This window comes from Sciurus vulgaris, assembly GCF_902686455.1.
Source record: "Sciurus vulgaris genome assembly, chromosome: 12".
NCBI classification, from domain to species: domain Eukaryota; kingdom Metazoa; phylum Chordata; class Mammalia; order Rodentia; family Sciuridae; genus Sciurus; species Sciurus vulgaris.
The window spans coordinates 100,588,907-100,615,523 of record NC_136473.1 but is presented as its reverse complement, the minus strand read 5'-3'; the positions used below and the strand labels follow the sequence as shown (position 1 = coordinate 100,615,523).

General features: G+C 46.2%; 1 protein-coding gene across 1 annotated transcript in view; it reads left to right on the top strand.

Moving 5' to 3' along the window:
- The first annotated feature begins 7,871 nt into the window (after positions 1 to 7,871).
- Positions 7,872 to 26,617, top strand: part of CACNA1E (calcium voltage-gated channel subunit alpha1 E) — a 439,155-nt gene continuing 420,409 nt past the window's right edge. The window contains exon 1 of the mRNA XM_079106943.1: positions 7,872 to 8,219. The gene's annotated coding sequence lies outside the window, so the exon portion shown is untranslated. The remainder of the gene's footprint in view (positions 8,220 to 26,617) is intronic.

Here is a 26,617-nt window from a genome sequence, read left to right as displayed (position 1 = left end):
TTCTTTGGTATCATGATTCCAAACCTTTATTGTTTTCTCTTTCCCCCTCTCTGTCCTGTTCCCTACCTCCAGGGACTTGGAAAGACACAGGTTCTGAATCGCCATCTTTCGTATAGCAACACTGTAAGGGTGTCTGCCAGGAGGATAGGGTTGTCACGGGCCACTAGTGTGGTGCCTTGTCTGATTAATTGTATCTGCTTGGGACCCAGGTCTAGGACAGAACATCCTCTGGGCTCAGAGTAAGAGTATTTTACTGCTTCCTCTGATGACTCTGCTGTCCTTTGTTCGTGATTTTGGGTCTTGGCAGTGGGCACTGCCAGGCTCTCTGATGGACAGATCACCATTTTCGGCATTCCCTGGCAATGTGGCGTTAAGTGTTGCTTCTCAGCCTTGGGTAATTCCTCGGACAAATATAGCCCACGAAGTCTGGGAATGACCAAGAACTGTAGGTCTGAGGGTCCACTGTGGTTCCTGAGGGTGGTGGAGGAGGGAGAGATTTGCCGAGCAATGGAGGTACTGTAGAGCCCAGCTAGCAGCAGCAGAATCAAAGGACAGACTGGTGGGCTGCTTATGGCCCCAGGTAATGGCAGCTGAGGACTTTTGGTGCATTGTCATCAGAGTGCAGAGACCCAGACAAAGGCTGCTGTGAGCACTGCCAGCTCTTCCCAGCACCCTATAGCCACCACCCCTTCCCAACCAATGGAGAGAGATTCCTGACTTTTTCTGTTCTGTTACCATTAGATTATCTCCTGCATTTACCCTCAGCCTTATCCTAAATACCTCACAGGGACAGAATGAGGAGTGATTCAGATCTGTTGTCCTTGGAGTGTAAAGGCTTGGGGGGTGGTTTCCTTCAAAGATCTGTTGGGGATGATGTGTTAACAGGGATGGGAAACTAAAAACTGAAAGGCCTTTAGTGGGCTCTGGGAGAGGCACACGGGCACCTGTGGGGAGCAGGTCACAGACTGTGACAGTTTTGAAATCCTATGAAGACTCCTGGCTTATTCTCACATTTTCTAACCAATATAGGAGGGTTTTGAGTATTTTAATTTTCAGCCTTCTCTGAAAGGTAGCAAGATGGGACTCAGACTTCTGTGTAATTCCAGAGCTAAGAGGATGCATGGGAAATTATCTTACCCATTTCTTTGCCTGCAGGCAGATACCTGACCAAATTCCAGCTTAAAAAACTTCATTAAGAAATCTCTTGTCTTCATAATAATATCCACTAAGTATTTTCTATGTTCTAGGCACAGTTCTAAGTTCTTGAGGGCTTTATCTCTTTTAGCTCTTGCGATTGCCCCATGAGGCAGTTATCGTCATGGTCTACATTACAGAGACAAGGAACAGAGACCCAAGACATCAAGTCACTTGCCTGAGCTCATGTGTTTTTTAGTTGGCGGCTAAGCTGGCAGCGAGTCTGCCCCTGCACCACTGCTGAGAAACCATTCCTCACTGTCTCACTTGGCAGCACCAAGTTTGGTTTCCAGCTGCCATAACATAGTATCCCAGATTTAGTGGCTTAGACAACAGGCATTTATTTTCTCACAATTCTGGAAGTCCATGTTCAAGGTCTCAACAGCTGACTTCTTCTGAGCCTCTTTCCTTGGCTTGTAGATGATTATCTTCTCCCTGTTTTCATATTGTCTTCCCTCTCTGTCCGTGTCCAAATTTCCTCTTCTTATAAGGACACCAGTCAGATTAGGGCCCACCCCAACAACCTCCAATCTTAATTACTTCTTTAAAGACCCTGTCTCCAAATACAATCACATTCTGAGATATTGAGGTTTAGAACTTTAATATGTGATTATTTTCTGGTGGAGGTGGGAGGGTGGGTCACCATTCAGTACATAACATAGGGGATGGAAGGCCTTTGGCCTTAGGGGGCCATAGTGATAAAATTGCCTCTTGCTTTTCTCATTTGTCTGGGGAATAAACCCACACCTGCTGTTTGAAGACCTCCCAGTTCTTCTTTTTCATCCCAGAAGACAGCCTTCCCCAGAACCCAACCATGCTGGTCCCTTGATCTCAGACTTTCGTCCTCCAGATGGAGGAAAAATAAATTCCTGTTGTTTATAAGCCACCCAATCTATGATACTTTGTTATAGCATCCCAAACTGACTAAGTCAAGAGCCATTTTAGATGGCTGGAAAGGGATGCGGAGAGGAGAGGAAGTACTTGGTGAGAGCCCTATCCCCATTCCTGTGGGTTTGTGCCAGCCTGTGTCCTTGGATTTTGTTGTCTCAGAGCCTTTTATGACTTGGCAAATGTTTTTCTCTCATTCCTGGGTGGTTGTCTTTCTTGAGTAGGGGAGAGGGGTGGGCACATATGATCTTAGATCCGACTCAGCTTGAGACTCTTCCAGGGTAAATTGCACGTTGAAGTCAGTTTTCAATTCATAGTTTTCCCTCTTTCCCAGTTCCAGCCAGAACCCTAGGAAGGTTTCGACTCTATTACGATGGACTTGACTTGAAACCAGAAGCAAGAACTGAAGGTGATGAGAGGCAGACAGAGCAAGCAGGTGAGCATGCGGGCACCAGCAAGCGGCATCTGTTGAATGGTGAACCCCAAGAGTTCAATTACCCCAGTTCCCTCTACAGAAGGTTACCATGGAAACCTCAAAATCCAAAGCATCACCAGTCTCCAGGCTAAACATAACACACACACACACACACACACACACACACACACACACACACAAACACACACACACGCACACACACACACACATACTCATTCACTCTCAAGCATGCCCTGAGAGGGTAGTATGTTGTGTGAGCCCGTGTTTCAGTTATGGTGTCTGTGGGGTGTGTTTGTGTGATGCCTTGGCAGTTGGGGTGTGTGTGTATTAAATGGAATTAGCATGGGTGTTGGCTGCCACAAGCTTTCCGGTTCTGTTCTCAGGGGTGGTGAAAGAGCGTAGGTTTGTCCTAATGTTTGGGTGTTGTGCTCAAAGATGGTTAGAGTATGTGGGAGAGGACATGCGTTTTCAATTTAGTGGAAGATGGCAGGAGTTGAGCATAGAGGAAGGTTTTTAACTTTTTTTTTTTTCTCATACCAGGTTTGTATTTCACTAAAAGTAAATATGAGTTGGATTTTTCACCAGCTGGGAGGAATTATTCCCCTGTGATGGGAAGACTCAGTGTGGCTCCATATTGAACTTCTCAAAAAACCCAGCATAGATATAAATTTCAAGTTTGGGAATATCATTTTTACAAAGCAGGGTCTTTTTGGGGTGTGTGCGTGTTTTTAAAAATTTTTGCCTTGTAACTTTCTATTTTAAACCTCATCCCTGTTTTTCTGAACCTTGGGACCAGCCTGCCTACTGCAGGAGGGATACGTGAAGGTTGCCTGTGCGGAGGGGGTGGTGGGGACAACTCACAAAATCTGCTAATGAAATGTGTCACTCAGTATGTGCATGATATCAAGAAGATTGTGTATCACTTGGCAGATCTCTGAGGGTAGGCAGCTCCGTCTGGATTAAAGATTATTTGGGGAAAAAGCTGCATGGGGGCTGAGGCTCCAAGCCAGGCATGCCTGGGCTTCTGGGTTACGAGGAGGGGGATGCAGACCGTGCAACCTGGGCTTGCGCTTGAGGCTTTCTCAATTTAACCAGAGTGCTCTGCACGTGGCACAGGGCTTGGGTGTATGTATGTTTATCCCTTTGTGAGATGTATGAATGCAAGAGTTTTCATGAGGAAGCATCAGGAAGAAATCCTGGCCTTCTGAATTCTTGCCTTTCATTCACATTTACAGTTAAGTTTCTTAAATGCATAGGTCTCGTTTGCTCATTAAAAGAGGACCACGATGAGAATATTTTCCTTTCTATTTTAAAGAGCCCCTTCCTGGAGGACAGAAGTCCACACTGGCACCTCCCAGCAGGGCCTGAAGCACTGCCCACATGGCCCATGTGCCTCTGGCAGCACCACCCCAGCCTCCGTCTGCTTCCCTCATGGCCCTGCTCCCAGGAAGAAAGGAGCCAGGCGGGAGGCTGGGAGACGGTTGATGCCAGGCGCAGACACCTTGGAAGGAACCCCTGTTGCTGCATGTGTAGAGTTACTTTGGAGTTTGCCCACATGGCGTCAGAGCAGCCTCAGATGGGCTGGAGGGAACACGCCTGGCATCACTCACACTGCTCGCTGCTGCTGGGGCCGTCCTCATTCCCTTCAGGGGCTGCTCCACCCTGGGTTGTCCACACCAAGATGTCCTAAAGGACCCCTGGCTCTTGGTTCACTACTTCATCAAAACAGTCTGGGGAGGAGAGCCCTCCGAACGTGGTACTGCATAGGTTGGCTTCCCCTGCCCCTCCCTACCCTGTGCCCATTCTGGGTGTGCCTTGAGTCCTTAATAAGCAGCGATTCAGTAACCCGGGGCTCTAGGTAATTTATCCTGTCATTCAACAAGTGCTTCTCAAGTGCCTCCAAAATGGGGTACAGCCACAAAAATGGCACTGTTTCTGCTCACACCAGACGCGGCAGGACAAGTGAACAGGCAATTACGACACAGTGAGCAAGAAAAACAGAGGTTAACCCCGGACTGCGGGAGCTCATAGGAGGGGCAACGACCCTCTCTTGGGAGACAGGGAGGCTTCTTATTAGAGCTGATATCTGCTCTACAAGCTGCAGCAAGAGGGGAGATTAACTGGGTAAAGGACAGGTTGCTTTCCAGCAAGAGGAATGGAATAGTCATTGAAAACACAGCTGCCTCACAAATCTGATGGCAAATGGTATTTATGAAAGAGAGAGAGAAAGAGAGAAGAAGAAGAAGAAGAAGAAGAAGAAGAAGGAGGAGGAGGAGGTGACAGCAAATGAAGAGGCAAGAGGTAGACAGAGATAGCTGGACACAGATAAAAGTCTGAAAGGTGGAGAGATGGAGAGAGGAGCATGGAATCATGTATTCTTACAGCTGGTAGAAACCACAGCAAACACTCAGAGAGCCCTCATTTTTTAGATGAGAAAACCAGAGGCAAGGAAAAGCTAAGGAATTTGCCAGAGTCCCAAAGGTGTTGCGTTGGGATGCTGAGTCAGGAACGTGGATCTCCGGGTTTCTAGTAGAAGAGAGGAAGAGAGAGAGAAGGTGGGGAGGGAGCTGAGTCAGAGACGGAGGGAAGAGAGCTGGGGAAGGGCCAGGGAGCGCTGAGATTCCTAGACCTTGCATTATCAGGCTTGGGGGGCGGGGGTGGGGGGCTGTGATGGTGAAAGCAGAAAAGTTTGCAAGGAATCCAAGCTGGGTTTCTTGCTTTTCCTATCCCCTCTACCTTTTTCTCTTTCTTTCCATCTTTCCTTCAAACCACACCCTGCCTACAACTAGATGTCAGGGAACTGGTTGCCATGGCTACTAAATGGCATTCAAGCAGCCTGAATTATTAAATCAGGGTCTTTTCTTTGAAGCCTGGGCCCCAGCATGAAGTCCCAAGTCCCATTAGGGGGCTCGGTATGGGGCACAGGTCTGGGTCTGACCTGCAAGGTGCTTCTGTGCTGTCTGGCTGAGGCCTGGGAGCAGAGGGAGTGTTTTAGGTATTGGGCCCTTTTCTCTGCTGGGGGTTTAGAAACCTGGGGGTGGGAGGGTGCATCTGCTTGGGTGCAGGGAGAAGGGCCTGTGTGCTAAGAGGAATCCTCCCAGCCTACTTTCCACCTCCTCTGCCTAGAACAACAGCCACAACTCATTCAAATGGGACAAGAACCAAACCAATGTTTTCATTATGTCTGAAAGGACACCATATTGTTCAAATTGTTCAATTACTTGTAGCCAGAGAGGCAAGAAATAAAATGGCAGGTGTGTCCCAGGGGTTGAGCTGGGCTCTCGGGGATTATGCTACCTCCAAGAAGAGGTCAAGAGAATCTGTCATGGAACCATCTAGTTGCTGGGCATGGCACTCTCCCAACAGTATGAAGGGGCTGTCAAAGAGAATCTTGTTTGTGGGCATGATTGTTGTTTGTTTTGACGGTGGTGGTGGGGGGTGAGCCTGGATGCTCTTCTCTTAAGGAGATTCCAAGCCAGGAAAACCATCAGCCTTCTGGTATCCTAGTTCTTTAAACTTTTTTTATTAAAGAAAAGAAAAGAAAACCCAAACATTGCCGGGTAACGCTGCTTCTGTTTATGGGCCATTGAGAGGAAGGCCTCAGTGGCTGGCACCTGCATTGCATCTGTGTGTATGCTGGGGTGCTGGTGGAGCATGAAGTCAGATTCCAACAGAGTCCAGGGTTCATTTCCTAAAGTAGGGAGAACTCTCCTTCTTGGCTCTGTGGCTGCTGATGCTTAGGGCCCAGGATTCTGACTTCCCCTTGTGCAGGGGCATGAGATCTCCAAGGAGAGGCTCCCGTGGCATTCTTATGCTGAGCAGACGGACAGACAGACACACACACACACCTAATAAGGGAAAGCTGATCTATAAGACTGTTTCCAAAATCTGCCAGTCTCTGAAAAATGGATGTGTAGCCCTGTGTTTTTCCTGAATGCCCAACTGAGTTTTTTGTTTATTTATTTCATGTCAGAGCTACCAGTTCAGCTTACCGCAAGTCCTACCCAGGGAGACTAGACTAATTTATTTTGCAGCTTGGAGAGAAGTTTAGGACTTACCTGACCTGTGGGCCAGGGTTTCCATTCCTCAGAGGGTGAACCTCCCAACTAGACCTCCCAGAACTTGCCAGATAGCTTTCACCACCTGGACCTTCATTCACTACTTTTCCTGCCCAATTAAGAGGAAAGGCCAGAGCGGCAAATTTTGGTCTCCTAGATCTTTTAGTTCACTTGCATACACATTTCCCAAGTCTCAAGAAGAAAGCCCCTGGAAAGCTCACGGATAAACAGGGCCACCTGTCCACTTTCAACTCTGGCAACCCTCAAAGGGAACCTCAGGGAACTTGCTTGCCTCATCTGGTCCAAGGTCAAGCTTAAAGTGTGAGTGAAGAAAGAAGGCTCCTTTGTCCCTCCCTCCTCCTTCCCTGTTGCTTCCCTTCTGGTTCTCCTCTCTCCTGGTCCTACTGTCTCTTCTTTATATCTCTCTTTTTTTTCTAGACTTTTCTCTACAAAGAGAAAGGGAGAGAGGACTGTTGCTTATAATGCCACCTTGCAATGCCCCTCTGGGGACCCCACCGGGACCAGCAGAGATGGAGTGATGGGAGGAGGCCAGGGCTGGAGGGCTTTGAGAGGCACTTTCATCATTCTTGAGGGAAAGGCGTGCTGAGAGCCAGAGGAATTGAGGAGAGGAAGCCCTAGGGGGATTCAGGTCTAGGAGGCCCTGGAGATGCCAGTTAGACTCAGTTTTCAGGGTTTGTTTTTTGGGCTTCTTAACTGCCTCCAGGGAACAGGGCTCCTTCAAAGCCCTCAAAGGTCCCTGGAGACCCTCAGAGAGGCTCTGGGTGGTCCAGAAGCAGCAGAGAGCCTCCTCCCTGGGCTAGGACCCCTTTCGCTGAGCAGCATCCAGCTCAGGGGCTGGTTACCCACGCTTCCCCTTAACTGGATCCCAAGGCTTTTGTTTCTCCCTGGACGTGGTTGTGCTCTGTAGACCATAGGTCCTCCTTCTTGTCGAGGCAAGCGGCCAGGACGCTGGTGAGGTCCAGAAGCAGGATCTGGAGAGGGGACCGCCCCTGCCCTCAGCAGGGATGTGGTGCTTCAGTGGAAGTCGCCGGCCCAAGTTTGAGGTCTGGGAACTTTCCCACGGAAACCCTCACCTACATTGCTCGACCGCAGGCTGTTAACTACACAGATCCCCGCGGGTAAGTCAAGCCTCCGGCCGCCCCCCGCTCCAGCCCGGGTGCGCGCTCACGCGGGCGTTCTGTCTCACCACCCTCGCCCGCTCGGCCGCCGGGGAGCGGCGGTGCCCGGACACCGCAATCTCTTCTGTTTGAATACAGCTCTTGTCTTCCCTTCTCCTTTGTTAGTCCCCTGGCTGTCCCCTCTGGGGGGCATGTGTAGAGTTCTCCTTCCGATTGCTAGAAATTTCTTTCCCACTGTGTGGGCAGGAGACAGATTTTTCCCTAACCTATCTCCTTTCTCATTTATTTATTTTGTTTTCCGTTTCGCTCCCTCACCCCCGCCTGCCCTGCTCCCCTGTTCTTTCTGTCGCTTTCTCCTTATCCCTCCTTCAATTTCGCCAGCTCTCCTCCCTTCTCGCTCCCCTGCCCCCACCCTTTGCTCTTTTAAAACAATCCAGTGATGCCTCGGAAATACTAGCACCCCCTCCTCCTTCGGCTGAGCGCGGGACTCTGCGTTAATTCAAGGTAAGCCCCGGGTCGCCGCCGAAGCTGTGTCTGCCTGCGCCCTGGCGCGGGGTGCCCGCGGGGCTGCGCTGCGCTCCCGGCCGCCGCGGCTCGGCCTGGGGTGCTGCTACCTGTTGGGGGTGCGTGGACCTCGGAGACTGCTAGTTACCAGACCTTCTCAGGATCTCCCCCCACCACGGTTCTTCCTCTGCCTGTGCTGCCCTTGCAACTTCTGTGGCAATTGCCCGGGCTGCGAAATCGCCCTTTGGATTTTCGGAGATGAGTGGCGTGCCCCTTCCCGGGGCTCCCAGGGGTGATATCTCGCCAGCTTGGCGTTTCTCGCCCCGCAGCTAGGGAGGCTCACTGGCTGCCCGCGGAGGAGAGCGGAGCCCAGCTCCGAGCAGGTGCAGGCCTGGGGTTTTCGCGAGCTCGCGGGCCTCAGCAGCCCTCTCCATGCCTCCGATGCGGGCGGCTCCGGCAGTACCTGGCACTGGGAAGTTTTGTGGGGCACGGTTCGAGGAGAGGACGCGCTGAGCAGGGACTGAGCTTGCAGCGAAGTTTCTGCGAAAGAAGCTGCGTGCACCTGTGGGGCTTCTCAGGACTGGTGCGGGGTGGCCTGGGTATCTCTGGAGCCACTAGGCAGAGCGGGCAGGTGGGTCCTTTCCTAGGAGGGGCTGGGAATTGGATTTGGCGTGGGTGGGGTGGGGAGGGTACCAAGAGGAAGTCAGGCTACTTAAAGTGACTTGCTTTTTGACTGGGTTTGGGTTTCCCTGCGCGAGGGCGGTTTGCTCATCTCTTTCAGGGATAGAACACCCAGTGCCTTTTTGCTTGTGCGGGTGCCCAGGAAAGAATGATGGCAGGTGCTCCCCTCCCCCTCTTTGGGCCCCCCTCCCTGGTAGTCAGACTTCCTCCTCACCCTGGGACCTACATGGTAGTTTGGTCACTTGCCTCAGGTATGTGTGTGGGGTCCTTTCTGTTGCGGGGTCTGTGACTGTGACCCCCTCAAGCAGGCGGTTCAGGCTGGGTGTGGGGGGTGACCTGGATCTGGGGGCTTGTAATGATTCAGCTCTTCCCTTTGAAGGCCTGGATGATGGAATCCTGATTCTTACTTATCCTTGGGGGCTGAGAACTGCACTGTGTCATGGAGACATTATCCTCAGAGGAAAGGCTGGGAGCCAGGACAGATAAGTCTAGAGGGAAGGCTGTGAGACCTGCAGCCAGGGAAGTGTTTTCACGGAAGAAAGGGTATTTTTGACGCTAAATGAAGAGCATTGTTTTATCTCCTCTGACATCAGAACCAGCAGAAAAGTGGCTTCCTCTACTGGGGTTGGTAGTTGGAATTGACACTTAGGGCAGATGACAGTTCTAAGAGGAATTCACTATGGAAAACATAGGACTTCCTCTTCCTGCACATGTGTGGGTCTCTTGGGATTGCACAGCTGTCTCCATAGTCTAGAAGCAAATGACCTTTTCTTGCTATTTGATTCAATTCTACTGTTCTGGTCAGCTGAGATGCTCTACCACTTGATAATATGGGGTGATCACATCATTTATTGTCCAATACAGGTCACTTGTAAGAGTCGATATACACTAGTAATACACATGGACATTGGTGACTGTCCATACAGATAGAGTGAGTGTCTTAAGAGTGACTGGTCAGAAGAAGGGACAGTTTACAAGGTAATATGCTGGCTTTCATGTCATTTTGATCTTGCATCCTCCTTCTTGGAATGGTTCTTGACTCAGGTTATAAAAGGACTTTATTTCAGTTCCCTCTGAAAATCCAGCTTCAATATACAGATTTCTTTCTTTTGGTGAACTCCCTCTCCAACTTCGCTGGTCCCTCTGCAACACCCCTTCCTGGGATGGAACTTCATGCTCTGATATTGCAGCGATCACAAATTGAGAGTGATTTACATGGGGCTGTTTCTGTCCCTCTGTCTGCTTCACTGTGATATTTATGAGCTCCCAGGAGGCCATCCTTCTGCCAGGAATTGTGAGTGTTGTGTTGATGCAGCATGATATATGGTGACCCTCGCTGTCGCACAGATGAGTTATTGGATCAGTGCTGTCAAAGTTTTCCCATTCCTCTGAGGCCAGGTATGTGTGTTGGGCTTGAGAGAGTGGAAGGGAGAGAAAAAAATCCTACATGCTGTCTGGGTTTCAGACTGAGAAATTCATGTAAAAGAAGCATCTTTTTGCAGGAAAATGCCTGGTTTTTATTTCCTTGATGTGCAAGGGAGTGAAGTGGAAGCTTCTTAGGTACATGTCAGTCACACCTCCAGCCCCCTGGGAGCCTGTGAATCTGCCAGACAGCAAAATCCCTGCAGGGCTTCAAAAAGTTTAGCTGCCACTTATTGAATGCTTATTTTCTAGCTACTACGTCAAGCAGTTTCCAGATATTACCATAACAAATCCTTACCGAATCCTGTTAAGTAGGTATCTCCATCTTAGAGATGAAGAAATGAAAGTTCAGAAAAGTTAAGTAACTTACAAGTTCACCCAGCTATGAGAGGGCAGAGCTGGGAGTCAGTTCTAGGGCTAGCTGACGGCACCACACAAGACATCTTCTGCATTCTTCCCTTGATGGGGTTGACATTTGGCTCACAGATTTAGTCCTAGCTGCTCAGGGCTCTGGGCTAGATTCTTAACTCATGCTGCCTTTTCTTTTCCATTATCAGTGTCCTTGCCTGGTGTCCATGAAATGTGTGATCCTACCCCCTATCTGGCCATTTGGACCACCCCCAGAGTGATCTTGCTCCTGAATCCTAGTCTAGTGTGCTCATGAATCCTGGCTGGGGGTAGGATTGTCTGAGGGAAAGGTAGAGTGCATGTCATCATTGAAGTCAAGGACCAGTCTGCCCAGTCCCCCAGACTCTGAACCCAATCCAGAGCCCTGAGCAACTAGGAGCAAATCTGTGAGCCAGATGCTGACCCCATCTGTCTATACCTTAGTTATGGAAGCCTGCATCTCGGGATCAAGTTAAGTGGCTGCAGGTTGGCTCAGTGACTGACCAAGTTGGCTTGGAAAAGGTTTTCCTGCCCTTTGGCTTCCCCAAAAGTAATTATGTAGACTGGCAGGGAAACTGGACTACCCTCAGCTGATAGGTTGCTCAGATCCTCTCTCCATTACGAAGGCTACAATAAAACCTTAAGTAGGAAACTCTGGACATCGTTTCCAACTATTCACCTTCCCTTTTCACTGTGTGGCACCATAACTTACCAGACCTGGGGGAAAAGGAGGCAGGGAGGTGATTGGGTCAGACTGCGGTAGATAAAAGAATATTGGACTGGGGATATAGCTCAGTTGGTAGAGTGCTTGCCTTGCGTGCACAGGGCCCTGGGATCAACCCCAAGTGCGCGCGCGCGTGTGCACACACACACACACACACACACGCACACACACACACACACAATTGGCACCAGAGACTCTTCTGTGATTGTTTCCCTCCCTCTATTCTTTATTCTTTGTCTCTCCCTCTTACCCTTGACTAGTCATACAATAGATTTTTTTTTGTTTGCTATATTTACTGAATAGGAATTTTATTCTTTGTTCTTAATTTAAAACAGTGATGAGGAACATTTTACATTTATACTTCTTAAAAGAAAATTGAGTCCCTCCTGACTTATTTAGTCCTTGATTGATGTTTTCTTGAATGTAATGATCTTAAATACAGCAGAGGTTCCACCCTTTCCTTGGTGATGGGATTCATTGTGATGGGTGAATGCACAGACAACTTGCAACTCCTCCTCTTGTTGATCTCAGCCTGGGTTAGTGAGCTGTTCAGTGCTGAAGTCTTAGAGACCTAGGTGCATCTGCCTCTGTCCCCAGAAGAGGAGGATCAGCTTGCCAACCTCAGAACTTGGGTGCTGGCTCAGGGTGGCCCCCAAGGTGAGTGGAGAGGAAGGATCCTGGGCCTGGGGTACCACACCCGGAGTGTGTGCCTCAGTTGTCACTTAGTGGAAACATCACTGAGCCCCTCCCAGCTTCTTCCCTTCCTCCCGCTCCTGCCTGCCTTCTTTCCTTCCACCACCATATCTTGAGTGCCTGTTCTAGGCTGGATGCTGCTTTGGATACTGGGAATACAGCAGGGAGCAAGATGGTCAAATATTCTACTTTTGTGAAATTTATATTTTATTGCAGAGAAAGAGAAACAGTAAGTAGACAAGCAAGTGTGTAAAGAAACAGCACATGATGAAAGTCATCCATATTGGGTGATATCACAAAAAGTGGGCATTTCTTTAGGTTGGGGTGTCAAGGAAAACTTTGGAGGGATAGTTAAACCAAGGATCAGAATGATAAAGAATAAAATAGGATTTTTATTGTCAGCTTTCTTTATTTTCATTTTCTTTTTTATTAGTAATTTATATATAGTAGTTGGGTTCATCCCAACAACTCAGATGTGCATGGAAATTGATTCTAGTTCATGGTCCCCCCCATTTTCCCTTAAAGCATCATTTTTTATGATTTATAAGGAATAAATTAAATTGTATATGAAAGTGTTTTATAGACTATAAAACAAATTCAGTACATTTTATATCTTATTAGGCAAGATTCTTTGAGTGCAAGTGTTGTGATGAATTCGTATTTGCAATTTCACCACCTAGCATGGTAGTAAATGTGGGTTGAATTAAATTACAAATGTAAATTGGGAATTCAGGGGAGTTTATTTAAGACATAAAATGAGATGATGCCTCTGACAGGCCTTTGTCTAAAGAAGATCCTTTGCTTCCACTTGTGCTATTAATGGGCCTTCCTGGAGATTTCCATACATCGTGTTCCTTGGGCATCACCAGGACACAGAGAGACTGAGTGCGGTGGGTGATACTGAGGAGATAGAGCTTTCGAGGAAGTTTCAGGTTGCTCTTCTCAATATCCAGGGTCTTCTGAACTCAGAGCAGAGGTTAACTTATCTGAAATTGGGTAGAGATTCCACAAGCCTCCCTTTCACATCCACATCCGGGAGGAAGACTACATTTCCTGGCTGTCCAAGGCACCCTCTCCTTAGCCTTTGACTTCCTCCCACTCTGCCACATCTCTCTTCTCTCCAACCAGCGCCAGGCTCGTGGGGTATGGAGGAGACCAGTTGAATGTGACTATGCAGGCCTGCTCCCCTTCCCTGCCACCCTCCCTGTGGGTTGAGTCAATGCAGCCCGCCTTTTGTATCCATGCCATGAGTCACAGCTTTTCAAACATGGAGGTGTGAATCATTCAACTTCTAGCCCTTGAGATGTCTTGGGTGACAGCAGAACCAGAAGGCTGTGTGCTTGCCCCTGCCCCTTGTTTTCCCACTGCTTTATCTTGCTTCCTGTACCTAGACCCTTATAAGCCTGAATCTCATAGCCTTTCTGTAGGGCCATAGTTGAATTTCTGGGACACATGGAGTGCATATTCATTCACATGGTAGGGGTCCTTCAGGAAGAAGAGTTTCCTGGACCAACAACATCAGTACCACCAAGAGCTTCTCTACCCCATCCCAGAGGTTTTGAATCAGAACTCTGGGAGGGGATCACCTCCAGGTGGGTCTGAGGCATGTGAAAGTTTGAGAACAACTGTTAGAAGGATAGATGAAGGGCTTAAGTGGTGGGCACCCACCACATGCAAGATGCTTGGTGTGCCTTACACCTCTTTAAGGTAGAGGAATTGTTATTCCTATTTTCTAGATGAGCACAAAGGCCTCCAGAATCCTGGACTGTAGTAGGTGTTGGAGCATGGATTCGACTCAAGTCTTTACTTCAAAGTCAGAGTTATCATAGATCTTTGACCCCTATAAAAATGAAGATATTACTGGTGACATCTGTTACTAACCACTCACATCTCAGTGCTGATTCCTTTCCTGGCCACTTAAAACAGACTGCTGAGAAGAGAGCTGGAGCATCTGGGCTGGGGATCCCAGGGTGCTTGGTGGTATCTCCTGGCACTTTCTCTTTTGGCTAGTGATAGCTGAGTTCCTCCTGCAGATGGGAGCTGAGTGACTGAGCCTTAAGTGTAGATGCTTCTCAGTCCCACCTTGGCTCTTTTCACTTATGGTACCCACTCTTCCAGAGGGGTTTCTTCCCTTCCCTTTGCTTCAGCCATTACCCATATGCTGATGACTTCCATATTTGTTTTCCAACCCAGGATTCTTTTATGTTTCAGAATTTCTCCCCAACTGAATAGTGGATGTTTCTGCTTCCTCACCTCATAGTATCTCAGATGCTTTTCAAATGAACCCAGCATCATTTGTCAGGTCTTGTCCTTTTGTCATACAGCTTCTTCCAGCAAATGGTACCATCATCCATTCTGTTGTCCAAACTAGAAAGTGCGAGTCGTCTGTGACTCCTCTTCCTGCCTTTTGTCCTGCTTTTCATCCATGCTAGATCAGCCTGACCTGCTTTAGCCCTTCCCCATGAGGGCTTGGCTAAAGCGATGACCTCTTCCAGGAAGATTCTAGCATTTCCCTTGAGCAGACATCCATCCTTTCCCTTTATACCCCCTTAGCATCATGTGCTTACCTCTAGCACTGCACTTTTATATTATAATGTAAATGTCAGTCTCCTCCTAGATGGTGAGATTCTGATAACAGGAATCCTGTCTTTCATTCATGTCTCTTCAATTCTTTGCCCTTACTAGGTGATGGATAATTTACTGAATATTTAGACAAGTAAAGAAGCCATCCTCCAGCAAATCCCTGTTCCCCTTCTTTCTGTGGGGTACCATCTTCCCTGGGGCTGAAGCATTGTATTCACCACTGTGACTTTAACAGGGGAGTGGAGGAAAGGAGTAGTCATGAAGCTGAAGTAGAAGAGTTCCGGAAGATTCTATCTTCCTTCCCCCAGGTTTTTCTTCAGGGTATGATTGTTTCGGTTATCACTGTATACCCACGACTCCTCAGTACGTTGTATGGAACATACTGAGTGCTAGATAAAATTTCAGAGCAAGCCGTGGCCAAGGACAAGAACAAGGATAGGATCTACAAGCCACAATAAGATCTCATTCCCGTGGCTTTGAATGCCACCTTTTTATACCCCAAACTTCTGTACCAGTTAGTTTTTACTGCTTAGTAAGTCATTCTAAAACTCGGAAATGTAAAACAACAAACATTTAGTATTTCTCACAATTCTGTGAGCTGGCTGGGTGGTTCTTGTGTTCTCAGCTGGTTTAACTAAAATAGGATTGTCTAGATTGGTGTCGCTTACATCTATGGACATCAGCTGGGATGGCCAGAGCCTCTCTCTTAATGGTTTCTCAATTTCAGAATGGCCCACAGGGCTGCAGCAGGGCTGCATCCAGAAGCAAGGATGTCTCATCCATTTGGGGGAGTATAATAGAATACTGTAGACTGCATTGTTTCTACATAATACAAATTTATTTTTCGTGGTTCTAGAGGCTGGAAAGTTCCATATCAAGGAACCGGCAGAATTGGTATTGATGAGGGCCCATTTGCTGACTGCCTCTTGTTGTGTCCTTACGTGGCAAAAAGGTCAAAACCCCTGCCTGGGGTTTCTTTTATAAGGGAATTAATCCCTTTCTGAGGGTTTCGCCTTCATGACCTGATCAATTCCCAATGACTCCACCTCCTGATACTATCATATTGGTGGTTAGGTTTCAACATATGAACTTGGGGTCACATAATAGAGAGAGGGCGAGCCTCAGTGCACAAGTTCTTTTCGATTCTCTGCTTGAGTCCATTTGCTCTTACTCCATTGCCTAAAGCAAGTCACATGATCATGCTCAGTGGGAAGGGGCAGCTCAAGGTGTGGATACAGGGGGATGTGAATGAATTGTGGCTTGTTTGGCTCGGTCCTCTGAGAAGTAGACACCAAGATGGGATGAAATTAGTAAGGATTTTATTAGGGTGAACATCAATGAAAGGTAATAGATGAAGAGCTAGGAAAGGCTGGAAGAGCCATCAGACCACCAGGTAAGTCTGACCCTGAGTGACTGAGGGAAGGCAGTTTCGATGCAAGGGTGCCGGCCTGCTGTGCAGCATAAGTATCTCAGCAAGGCTGTCAGAAATCCCTCAAGCCAGCTGGCTGTTGGAGGAGTGCCCTTTGGTCCCAGAGTGAGCTGCCTTGGTATTCCTACCCTTCTCTCTCTGCAAATCTGGTAATGGATTTCAGAGCCCAGAATCTCTGAATTGACCAAGTGCACCATAGTTGGAAGTCTGCTGGGCACATTCTTGTGGCCACTATTAGGTTATCACTCAGCTGAATACCACTCCTAAGTTTCTACTTCTAGCTCAGACCTCTCTTCTAAGCATCAGACCTCTAGATCCAGTGTTATTCTTAATGTTTCCACTTGATGTTCTCAGAGGCATCTCAAAGTTTACACATCCAAATTGAACCCTTAGTCTTCCCACCAGATCCGCTTGTCTTCCAGTTGTCTTTGTTTTGATGAATGGTCCCTTCATCTAACTCAAGCGTCCCTTAGGCAATCCTTCATGAAAGCCTGTCCATCTTACACCTCAGTATTTCTCTCCACCTTTGCTGCCACCGGCTGTACCAAGCCACCATCATCTCTGACTTGAGTGACCATAATAGCCTCCTAACTCTTCTGTTTCCTCTCTGGTCCCCTTCACAGCTCCATGCTCCACATGGTAGCCTGCATGACCTTGAAGTGCAAACACAATCATGCCACTTCTCCTCTGGATCAAGATCTTAGCCAAGGCCTGTTGCCTTGTGTGATCCAGCTCTCCACCTATTCCAGCTTCAGCCTGCACCTCCGTCCATCACCCGCTACCTTCCAGCTACTATGAATTCTTTTAGAATCTGCCAGGCTCCTTCTCACTGCCGGGACTTTGCTCATGCTCTCTCCCCTCTGTAACTCTCCCACCCTCTGACTCCCCATTCATCTGGTTAATGCCTAAGCATTGATTCAGTTCTCAACTTGAATGTCAATTCAAGAAGTTCATTGAGATCTTCCACCTTACAGATAACTACCATCGATCTATCTAATTTAGATCCCTCTATTATCCTCTTTTATAGCATCCTTCACTTTTACAGCCCTCTCCCCAGGCTTATTTATTTGTTAGTTTAATGTTTGCATCTCCCAGACAGAAAGTTCCCTGAGGATAGGACTATGTTTGCATTCTTTATGGCTGTGTTCCCACTCTCAGTACTGTGCCCAGCACATGGCGGTAGCTCAGCCACCGTTGGATGAATGAATGTGGGTCTCAGGGAGTGAAAGAGAGAGGGGGAGGCAGGGACTTGTGGGGACTCACTACTCACAGTCTTTGGCTCAGGAGGAATAGAAGCTGCTCTCATTCTGAGAATGTGAGCTCCTATGCAGGAAAGCTGTGCCAGGACCTAGCCCTGTTCCTCCCTGCACATTGCTCAACCTCTTACTCCCCTCAACCTCCACCCACCAGCCTCCAGACCCAGGATGCCTCTATAACTAAAGACTCAGGCTCCCAGAGGGATAGTGCTGATCAGTTGTTGCAGGTGACTTATTTTCTCTGAATCTCAGCTTCCTCCATATATGTAGGGACAGTATTTACCTCTTAGGACCTGGGTAAATATCCAATTGGTATAAAAAATCAGCGGATATTAGGTAGAGAAGGTCAAAGCTGGTTTGAGAATAGGAATTGGTGCTGGGCTCCTCTGGGCGGGCAGACTGGCAGGTGGAACTCTGGCTGAGTCATCATGGTACACAGCCCACCTTCTCAATCTGCTGTCCTCCAGCATCTCAGAGCCTCAGGCCCAGGAAAAGTTGATTAAATGAGCATATGAAATATTTGTGGGAGGCAGATGGTACAAATTGCCTTGGCTCCCACATCCTTTGAGACGTGGCTGTGGTGGGGGTGTAAAGTGTTGGGGCTTGGGGATGCTGATTTGTAGAGGCCATTCAAATTCGAAAGAGAACCGAGCACAAAAAAACCTCAAAGTGCACCTGAGTTTATTGTTTTCTTCTTCTTTTCTAAGTCTTTATGGCACAAGTCTCAAAGTCAAAATATGAAGTGCCAATGAAATAATTTGCTTTGTAAACTGTAAAACTTGTAAAATATGTGCATTATCAGCTGTTTCATAGGAGCTAGCTCCTGTTTGCTGTTTTATTTGACTTCTAAAGGCACAGGATGATTGAGATTTGCCCTGCTTTCAGCCTGTCATTGAAGAATTTTGATAATTTTTGTATTCATTGATCCAGAAACAGCCCCTTCTCTTTTGAGAGGCAGGGAGCACATATTGACATAAGAAGGAACTCTAATAGCCCCTAAATTCAGCATGTCAAAAAATTAACTTCCAGTGTTATGATTCTTAACTTTTGTAGTTGGAGAACCCTTTTAACATCTGATAAAAGCTGTAGATTCCAACAGTTAAAATGCACACCCCAAAACCTAGCATGACATGAAGGGACCCCAGATCTGAAACCCCCCTACATGGAGCTGGGGTGGGATTGAGAACGTGCATCATGAATCAGCCACAGGAGGACTGGCCGGAAGCAGAGGACAGATGCTGGTGGGAGGAGGCCTGGTGCTTGCCCTTATGGTGAACCTGGGGGGATAGGAGTCACGCAGGTGGGACGTTTCCATTCTTGGGGTGCCCGCTGGCCCTCCCTGAGAATTCCTCCTGTACCTTTCAGGAGGGGGGCTCCCTTCCTCAGCTGTAGGCTCTGACGCCATTGAGAAGGCCCACAGGAAGTGATCCTGAGTGAGACAGTGGAGGGTGAGTGAGGTGGATGACATCATTTCACCCCCTCCTACCTGGGTGCTCTGGAAGTCTCTGGAAGGCCCCTGAAGGGCCTCAGCCTTCACTCTCTTTATTTCCTCTTCTGAAGTGCCCTGCTTTCCCCTCTCTGCCCATCTTCCAGGGTCTCACTGCCTGCGGGGAATACTTAGTATGTCTCCAAGTGTGTGCTCGTCACTGCCTCTTGGGATCAGGGTTACCTAGGAACCTCACATCTTTGGGCTTCATGTTCCCTCACTGCCTTGCCACTTTTGGTTAACTTTTTTTAATTAAATTTTTATTGTGGAAAACTTTGAACATATACTAGAGAGAATAGTGTAATGAACCCCAAGTACCTACCTTCAATAATTATCAACTCATGGCCAATATTTTTCACCTAAACCTCCACAGCACCTCCCCACTGGATTATTTTGAAGCAAATTCCAGCCATCATGTAATTCCATCTGTAAATTTTTGAGTACCAATCTCTTGAAGATAATGGATTAAAAGCCCACGATAGCATCATGGTACAACTCCAAATTAACCATAATTCCTTCTTCTCTTCAAATATCTAGTTGGTGTTCAAATTTCTCCAGTTGTATGATTTTTTTCCCCTATAGTTGGCTTGTTTGCATCAGAATTCAAGTAAGGTTCATATGTTATGTTTGGTCGAAAGGTTTCTTAAACCTTAAACTGTAGATCCCCTCATTCCCTTTGTTTTGGGCCTTATAGTTTGTTTAAGATATTTGTTCATTTTTTCCTGTAGATTTTCCCATGTTCTGGATTTTGCTGCTTGTGTCCCCATTGAGCCATTGAACATTTCTGTTCCCTGCACTTCTATAAATTGGTACTTAAGTTCATTTGATTCAAGTTTGAATTTTTATTATTCTGCAAGATGGCTTCCTAGGGGTGATATGTACTTCCATTACAGGCACAAAATGTCTGGTTGTCTCACCTTGGGGCATTAGCAGCCACTGACAATCATTACCTAGATCATGGTTGGCAACATCTCTGTAAAGGGTCAGACAGTAGTCTGTGGGCCATGTGGTCTCTGTCTCAGCTACTCAGTGCTCTCATTGTAGCCAGGAAGCAGCTACAACCAGTACATGAATGACTGGCATGGATGGGTTCCAATAAAACTTTATTAACAAAAGTAAGCAGGCCCAATGTAGTCCAAGGGCCCTGGTTTTCTGGCCCCTCCCTAGACAGTTTGTTTCATTATGTGCTTGTAAAATGCTAGCATTTTAATGCTGTCATTCCTCCCTTATTTATGGAATTCCTTCCCAAAGAGAAACTTGCCTTGCACTATTTGATGACTTCCATTCTTTCTGAACAGCCTTTAATGATGCTCCTTTATGCCCTGACTCCACCAAAACTGTCCTTCCTACGATCATCGATGGCCTGCCTGTTGCTCAATTCAGTGGTCAACTGTCAGTTCTCATCTTGAGATCCTTGACCTATCAGTAATTGACACAGATGATTACTCTTTCCTCCTTGAAATGCTTTCTTCACCTAGCTTTCAGGACACAACACCAGCTCCTGGTGTTTTTCCTACTCCATTGGTAACTTCTTAGTGGCATTTGATAATTTTTCTTCATCAATCAGCCTGTGAGTATCGGATACCCCAGAGCACAGTCTTCTGACTTCTTTATCTGTAATCACTCATCTAGGGTCCTGATTTTAAATGCCACGTGTTATGGTTTGGCCCTGCATGGACCCCCCCAGAGCTCACGTGTGAAGGCTTGGTCTCCAGGGCAGCAGTGGTCAGAGATGGGACCTTGGAGAAGTGATTGAGATGTAAGGGATCTGCCTCATCAGTGGATTTATTCCATAAACTTAATGGGCTATTGGGAGGTAGGGAAAACTTTAGGAGCTGGGGCCTAGATGGAGGAAGTAGGTCACTGGGGCATGCCTCTGAAGGCCATAGTTGGTCTCCAGTCCCTTCCTCTTCCTCTTTCTGGCCACCAAGAGATGAGGGACTCTGCTTTACAATGCCCTCTCTGCCATGATGCTCCACCTCGTCATGGCCCATAGCAATGGAGCTATCCGAACATGGGCTGAAACTGCAAGCTAAAATAAATCCTTCCCCCTTTAAGTCGATTTTCTCAGGTTTTGTTACAGTGATGAAAAGTGACTGACACACCACCCACAGGCAGATGACTTCTGATCACACTGCTCTCACTTGGCCTTCTCTCTGAACACCAAATATGTCTGTCCAATTGTCCATGAGATGTTTCCACGAGGGCATCTGAGAGTTATGTCAAACTTCCCACGTCTAAACATGACTTTGTGCCTTTCCCCACAAACCCTGCTCCTTCTTCAGTGTCCGCTATTTCACACAACTTCTTCCTTGTAATAGCTCAGGTCCAATAACCTGAGCATCATCCTTGACATCTCTCCTCTTTCACTCCTCACTTCAATGCTAGTGAGTCTGTCTTCAAAATATACCCATTTCTCACCTCCTCTGCTGCTTCCAGCCTGCTTTGAGCTACCCCTCTCCTGCATCGTTGTAGCAGCCTACTTCTAACTGAAGCAAGTGTCCTGCTGCCCTACTTGGGGTGTGTTCTCAACCCAGTGACCCAGTGTATAAATGCTAAGTTAGGCTATCTTACTCCCCTGTTCATCCTCCAGTGACTTCCAGTCTCACTGAGTAGAAGTCAGAATCCTTGAAACAACCTATGGAGCCCTACAGGGCTGATACCACCCTCACCTCTCACCTCTCACTTCTCTGACAACTTTCCCCATCTCTCTGCTGCAGTCTCACAGCTCCTGGCCATGTCTCAGATATGCGGGCACACTTTGCCTCTGGACCCTTTGCTGGTTCTTCCCTTTCTCTGGTGAGTTCTTCCCCAGATAGCTGTATGGGTTGCCTCTCACTCACCACCTTCAGGTCTTTGCTGGAACATCACTTTATCAGGGAGGCCCTCCCTGAGCATTTCCTGACCCCTGAGCTATTTCCTGACCCCTTCACTTTAGGAGAGACAGTCAGTATCTCCAGGCAACAGGAGCAGGGCTGTCTTTCCTCCAAGACTGCTAGGGAAGCTGACTGGTTGTAGATTATGCAGGGAACATCTCCCTGCCTGTCCTTGTCCTCAGCCCTGATGAGGCACTACAGATGAAATCTGATCTACCCCTTGAATTTCCAAGACCCTCTTTGGATGCATAGCTGGCCTTGGGGTGTTTTCTTCTCTCCCACATCCTGCTGCAATGTTTTATTCCAGGGCCTAGAGCCTAGAACTTCTGCTGTTCAAAATAAGGCAGAAGTCATTGGGCCTTTATACCTGTCTGTCAACCAAGGAGGATCATGCCTTGGTTCCTCTCCATTCATCTATGCGAAAATCGTGTCTGTCATTTTGAATTAGAATCCTCACCTGACATATGGACACCTTGGGTCCCTGCTGGGGGAATATGGATGATGTCATGAAGCAGAGGCGTCTGCAAGGTGGCTCCCTGGGGTCTTTCCTCAGCCAAGCTGCTCATGCCTAGTCCTGGGCCCCCACCCCACAGCATCATAGACTCTCTGAGCCATATGGGGGCATTCGTGACCACACAGTGGAGCCCTCTGAAGAGCCGCTGCAGCCTGTCTGGTAGGCTGACTACTTCTCAAGATGACCCACTCTATTTTCAGACAGGCCTAGTCATGAGAAAACACTTGAGACCTATCGAATTGTGTCTCCTGTTTTTCTTCTTAAGCCTACTTCTGTCAACACTCCTAAAGTACAGGCTTGAGTGGAGATGGAAACCAAGGTCCCATTTACTATGTGGCAAAGGGCTTCAAGGCAGGAATCCATCCAGTCCCCTCTGTGTTCCCAGTGCTTGGCGCAGCAGCTGGGACTGGTAGGTGCCCATCATCTGTTAGTTAAAGACAATGATAGATAAGAGACTGCAACTTCGCATGCACTCATTATGTGGCAGGCACTCCTGGAAGCCCCTGTGTGCCTCAAAACAACCCAGCGCCGTGCTAGTGCTGCTGTTCTATAGATGAGGAAACTGAGAAAAGTACCCCACTTAAGGTGACATAAGTATTAAATAGAATGTCAAGGATTCAGACCCAGGAGAGTTAACTCTAGAATCATATTCTTCTTCGTGCATTGTTCAAGGTTTGTTTCTTTCTCCTTATTGTTATAGTGGCAAAATACACATAACAAAAAATTTACCATGTGAGCCATTTTTAAGGGTGCAGTTTAGTGGCATTAAGTACTTTCACATTGCTATGCAGCCATGATCGCCGTCCATCTCTGGAACTTTTTCTCCTGTCCCAGGTGTAACTCCATACCCACTGACTATTAACCACTCTGCATTCCCTGCCTCACAGCCTCTGCTGACCACTATTTTACTCTCTGTCTCTATGAGTTGGACTTCTCTAAGGACTTCCTATAGGTAGAACCATATAATATTAATTCTTTTGTGTCTGGCTTGTTTCATTTAGCAGATCTTTTTTTTTTTGTGGGAAACATTTATAAAATTTTTTGTAAATTTTGTGAGTCATGTTGCCATATACAGGGGGGTGCCAATATCAGTTGGCATCCCTGCTTTCCATTGTTTTTGGGAATCCATTGTTTTTTTGCTCTCCATTGTTGGGTCACCTGATAATTCTGCTTAATTATTCTGAGGAAGTGCCATACATGTTCCATATTTTACATTCCCACTGGCCATATGAGAGGATTCCAGTTTTTCCACACTCTTACCAAAATTTGTCTTTTTATTTTTTAAAAATAATAGCCATCCTAATGGGTATGAAGTGTTATCTCGTTGTGGTTTAACTTTATAGTTCTTTAGTGATTAGTTATTTGTGCTTATTTGCATGTACTTATTGGCCATTGGTATATCATCTTTGCAGAAATGTGTATTCAAATTCTTTGCCACTTTTTTGGGTTTTTTTTGTCGTTGACTGGTTCATATGTTCTGGATATTGATCTCTTATCAGATCTATGATTTGCAAATATTTCATCATTCTGAAGATTGGTATTTTCACTTTGTCAATAGTGTCCTTTGAGGTGCAACAATTTTTAGTTTGGGCAAAGTATAGTTTGTCTATGTTTTCTGTGGTTGCCTATGAAACCAAGAAATGGTCTCATATCCAAGAGACCATTGCCAAATTCAACATCATAAAGAGTTTCCTCTATATTTTCTTCTCACTGTTTTATAGTTTTAGCTCTGTTAGGTCTTTGATCATTTTCATTTTTGTGTATGGTGTAAGGTAAGGGAAAAAATCATTCTTCTTTTTTTTTGACACATGGAGATTCAGTTAATTTTGTTCTTTTCCAAGATTTTTTTGGCTATTCTGGATCCCTTAGACTTCCACATGAAGTTTAGATTTTTTTGTGTGTAAAAAATGCCATTGGATTTTGAAAGTGATTGTATTGCATCTGTAGATCACTTTGGATACTATCAATATCTTAAGAATATTAAGTCTTTCAATCTATGAACATGGGAATGACATTCCATTTGTTTGTGTCTTTAATGTCTTTCAGCAACATTGTCTCTTACTTTAAAAAGTTTTCTTTGTTTTTAAAATTTCCACCAGCTACCTAGTTACTCTGTTGGTATCACTGGAAATGATACAATGGTTACATTTTCTTGTACAACTTTCCATTTCCATATATATAAATAAAATTATAATGTGTTGATTTTTCAAAAACAAATAGTAACATATATAACTTAATGTCCTCCATCCCAACATTTTTCCACTTAAGACTTGATCCTGAAGATCCTTCTAAATCAGACACTGAAATCTGCCTCTGTGTTTTAAAGGCTGAATATATTTCATATATTTAATTGATCCCCTCTTGATGGACATATAATTTTTTTAAAAAAAATTACTATTACTGCTTCAGTGAATAAACATATAAATGTAATTTGCACACATGCAAATATATGTGAAGGAAGTATAATTGAAGAGCCAAAGGGTTTAAAAATTTTGTCATATGGTCTCATATTACCTTCCATGGAAGTTCTATAATTTATCCATCAGCCAGCATGGTACTAGATTCCTTGCATCCTTTGCCAAAGTTCTGTGTTATCAAACTTCTTTGGTCCTTTGACTATCAAACAGATGAAAAATGGTATCCCCTGTTTTTAGTGTGCATTTCTTTTATGTGAGACACCATCTTTTCAAACATTAAGAGCCATTTATAATTTCTTTTCTGTGAATCGATTGTTTATATCCTTTGCACATTTTCTTATTAATTTGTAGAAATTCTTTGTATATTAAGAAAATTAGTCCTTTGTAGTATAAATGCAGGAAATGTTTTCCCAATTTGTAGTTTGCCTTTTGAGGTTGTTTGTTGTTATAACAATTTTTATGCAGTTGAATGTATCAGTATTTTTATTACTATTTTGGTGTTTCAATATCCTCACAAAGACCATAACAACCACAAAATTTAAACCTTTTCCTTTTACTTCTAGCACTTTTACAATTTTATTTTTTACATTTAGATCTTTTGTTCATTGATAATTTATTTTGGTATAAAACTTGAGGGAAGGATCCTATTTTTTTCCTTCATGTCTACTCACCTCTCCCAATACTGTTTATTGAACTATTCGTCTTTTCCTCAATGATCTGAAATTCACTATTTCTTATAAGTATATATGTCTATTCCAGCATTTTCTATTTCATTCTATTGATCATTGTCCATTCATATGACAGAATCTGTGTTTTAATTAATGCTCTTTTATAACATGCCTTAATATGTGGGAGGACTACTCATCTTTTGTACATTCTCTGTCAGAATTTTCCTGGGTATTATTGTCTAAACTTATCTTAAATTTATCTAGTTGCCCCCAAAATTTATTGGTAATTTTATTGTGAATTCATTCAGTTTATAATGAGCTTTAGGGAGAATTTACATCATTTGGATGTTAAATTTTCAGGGATGCTACAAGCATCTCTAAAGAAAAAGTCCCTTTGGGCACTGACATTTGCTCTGGACTTGGTGGGTAATTTACTGCCTGGTTTCACTCTCTGAGTAATGAGCCTGTTTGAAGTCTTTTATTATTATCTTTCATTTGTCTACAAAAATCTCTTATGTATGTGACTTCACTTGAGCCTTCCAATAACCTTGGGATGCTGATAAAGAGAATATTTGTCCATGTTCATCTGAAGAGAAAGTAGTCGATACGTGAGCAGATTAAGGCCTGAGATCACACAGGTGAGGACCGACTGGAACGGAGTTCTAGTCCAGCTTCTCAGGACACTCCCATTTCCTCATGGTGGCCCACACTCCTGCCCACACCTCTCAGAGGGGCCTTTCTGCCCATCCTTTTAGAGATACTTCCCATTCCAGTCTTCCGATCCCACAGCACAGACTTAGTGCTCTGGGCCTGGGCAGGGGTGAGCCTCAGACTGCTTGGAGTACACCCCCAGCCCCGCTGAAAGACTTCTAGGTCTGATACTGGCTTCTGCTGCTCTGGATATCTACTGAGACAGCATTTGGGAAAGTTTGTCATTCCCAGGGATTGCACTGACAGGTTGACAGCCCAAATTGTTTCATATGACTGCCTTGATTTCTCAGAGAAAATGACAATACTCCTCCACCTTCCTCTTCCTCTGTCTAGACAAGGATTCAAGGCAGCCTCACTCTTCCTTCTACTTTGGCAGAGGCTGGCTTGTACCCTGGAGGAGGTGCAGTGTTCCCAGTCTCCCAAGGGACCTTTTCCAGGGGTCCAGGCCCAGCCAGGCTACAAGAGGCACACAGCTCTCTAGCATACCAGGGACCAGTCAGCCCTGCACACAGAGCAGAGTTTCAATCAGTGTCAATCTCCTGCCTCCCTCC